Below are 3614 nucleotides of genomic sequence, written 5' to 3'. Positions count from 1 at the left end.
TTAGCGGAACACTCAATTTGAATACCTGCAAATTAAGCAAACTATCTAATTAAACTATAATACCGGAATACCTATCCTGAATTGTGTCCTATAAACTATTTTAAGCTAATATTAATTCTTGTGTGTTGAGATCTTTAGGAACATAACATATCACATGCCAACCATGTTCTTTTCTATTTCAAGTTATCCGGTTTGTGTCAGGCCGTAATATTGTGAATTCTTCTACATGAATTTAGACATAGGGTACTCGAGACATATGAGCTTTACAATTGTACTCAACTCAAATGACTCTTGGATTGGAACTTAAAAGTGTGATGTAGATTAAATGCCAAAGAGAATGTTAGGTACAATGAAGCTTCATCTAAGTCAAACATGTTTTTTAACATATCTAAGTCAAACATGTTAGAATGACTAACAAACATGACACGTTAATCGGTTCCTACAACACATTGGGACATGAGCACAATATGTGATTTTGATTTATAACTATATTCATGGGTGTACACTAAGTCTTGGTGATATAGTAGTAGACATGTCTGCCTTATCTTCTTTATTGCTCCCGAGGAACAGAGAAACATATGTAGCAGTCACCAGGCTTCCCAACATGAGTATTATGCTCATTTTCAACACAGATGCATTCTTGTTCGTCATACAATAGTGTTGTTGTTGTGTCCGTTGACCACCCATGGCGATAAGTTTCCACCAAAAACTGACGCGTGCAAATTAAAAAAATCAAAAGAAACAGTAGATAGGAGGTATCAGTTAGAAAGTTACTGCATAATTGCAAACTCCTTTTTTGGGTGAGCGGTCAGGCACTCCAATCTATAGAAATAATAGCTTACATTTAGTTAAGATTAAATGCCACATATATGTTAGTGAGCAATAATCCTATGAACCATTGGTGGCCAACCAAATTTACATCATTACCCATCGGCTTACCCGTACAATCTTCCCCATAGTAGTTTTGAGCTCTCACTCTTACTAGCAAAGGACACATTTAACAGAACATAATCATAAAACTTATATAGATTTCCCATTTGAACTACAAATATTATATCTGTCACAGAAGTAGAAGTAACAGATATATATCTGTAGATAGAAGATAGATCTGTGGATGGAGATAAGGCATAAAAATTGTTGTTCACGGGTCAGGAATTGTGTTCAGTATCTCCTACAAAGCATCCAAACAGGGTTTAGAAAAAAAATATAGGGGATCGTCACTGTCTATTTTTCAAACAGCAAGGTCACTAAGTACGTTGTAAAATATATTTTCTTGTCCCTTGGTTGTTTCCTTGGATCAAACAACTATGGGAAGCATCAAAATATATGGAAATAATTTATTTCTGTATAAGAAAAATGTAATATGATATACTGCAGGAATGAACATATATATTCAGTAGATGTTCTGATGATTAAATTAAATATGGACTAAAGCTAATTAGATACTTTCTCACCACAGAGAAGTTCTTTTGCAGAATCTTCATTTGCACACCTATATATACTGTGATAATCTAAATAATTTATCATCTAAATATGTGAATGAATGTAGGGAGAATTGAGAAATAGAATCACGGGAAACAAATATGCTCATACACCATGATGCAAATCTTGTGATTGTCCATCATTTCTATATATAAATGGTTGGCAAAACGATGTGCTCTTTACAAAGCCAAACGTTGCCCATCAAAGTTCCTCCAAGTGATGGCCTGGAGACGACATCTTTATGTCCATAGGAGGGTTTCACGACGTGTTAGAACCAACCTCTAGGAGTAAAATCTATTCTAGAAGAGCAAGAAAAATGAATCACGAACTCTAGATGCCTCAAACATTATAGATATTTTCTGGTTAGACCATCACAAATGATATTAGACAGCGACACTATATTTGACAGAATTCCATGTCGGTTAAATTATCTAAATTTAGAATGTTCTTTGATTCAGCTAGCTGGTGACTGTTTTTTCTATAATATCCACATTTATAAGAAAAACACTATGTGAGTTTTCAGTTAATTCAGGTCTATGTCGCATGACTGAACATATACACAGACTGACAACCTTTTTCAAAGAAGTGCATGGACTGGAAAGTGGATATGTAATTAAGCATCTGCAAGAAATAAGAGAAAATATTTGTGTATTTCCTATACGAAACCTGGAAAATGTGAAACAAATAATTAAATAACTGATTAAGCATTAGCTATACCACTTGTTCCTGATTGCCCACGACATGCATTGGCGCCATTTGCTGCTGAAGTATAGAATCAATGGGAGAACTAAACATTTAAAGTTGTGGACACAGCATGAATAATCAGGGGAGGGTAACAAAATATATGAGTAAAATTTATCTGAAACAGAGAATTATAAGTGTACATAGCTATTTTTTCCTGCTGAATGGGCGAAGGAGCGTCCGACAATGAATTTGAGGAGAGTCGAGGAGGTGAACAACTTTGCTGCTAGTCTTTCCCAAGAGGTTTACTTGAGCATAAATTTGTTGGTTTTACTTCCAACAAATACTTCTCCCGTGATACCTTCTTGGCCTCTTGAATGCATATACCCTCCATGTCTGCAAAGAGTACTATCAAAATGTCAAATCAGAACAAAGTTTAGTTTGTGCTTCTAAGATACGGATCCTATTGAATAATTGGTTGAGCAGAATTGAAAGAACAGATTCATGAAAACAAACATGAAGTTTTTATTTGTAAGAAACAAAGAGAAGTAACTCGACAAATCATGTAATGCAAAACGACTTATCCACTTCTCAATAGAATTAGAGGAGGTGATCGAGTTTGTGCGCAAGTACGTCCCAATATTTGGTGAACTGAATCTCCTAGTTGGATGGCACATAAACTAAAAATCATACCCATCTCGACAGGCCTGAAACCTAATGACGCACTTCAGCAAAATAACAAATAGGTTGTACTTGCTGATTGGAGACCAAGTCTCAAATTGCAGGATGGACAACATAAAAATTTAAAAAATCAAAAACCCACTCCATCCTTTTTCCTTGCATACTTGCAGTAGTCGATTATTTCCAGCTTCACCAACAATGGAGGCTCCCCTGATCTGAAACAAACTGCCTTTGCACCGCCTTCTCCACCAGATCGCCCATCATTGTTTTGTCCAGGCATGCAAGCTGAGATTGGAAAGCCCTCCTCAAGAAAGATTGATTGCATCATGTTTGGGGTAGGATGGATTCAAAGGTTGCATAGGAAGGCGATACTGGGAGGCTCCTTGGATTGTTTTTAGATGATATGTGCGAAGACTCGAGGAGGGACAGGAGGAGGAACGCCGGAACGCAGAGGAGGATAATCAGCCCTAGCCGATGGTGGAGGACGCCTTGGTTCCTCGGTGGGGAAGGATCGGGGGACGAAGTATCCAACGAGGGAGGGTTTTTTAGGGATATATTTTCTTGAGTTTTTTCTTTTCACTAAACCATCACGTGAAACCCTTTTTTTATAGGATGTGCACGTGGAACAATTGGTGAGGACTCTGTGATTTATCTCATATATGAGGCTATCAGTTTTTCTTTTCATCAAACCATCACGTAAAACAGTTTTTTTTGTGAAAAGGAAGTGCATGTGGGACAATTGGTGAGGACTCTGTGATCTATCTCATCTA

Source organism: Triticum aestivum, chromosome 3B, assembly GCF_018294505.1.
Source record: "Triticum aestivum cultivar Chinese Spring chromosome 3B, IWGSC CS RefSeq v2.1, whole genome shotgun sequence".
Taxonomy (NCBI): Eukaryota; Viridiplantae; Streptophyta; class Magnoliopsida; order Poales; family Poaceae; genus Triticum; species Triticum aestivum.
This window is presented reverse-complemented; position numbering follows the sequence as displayed.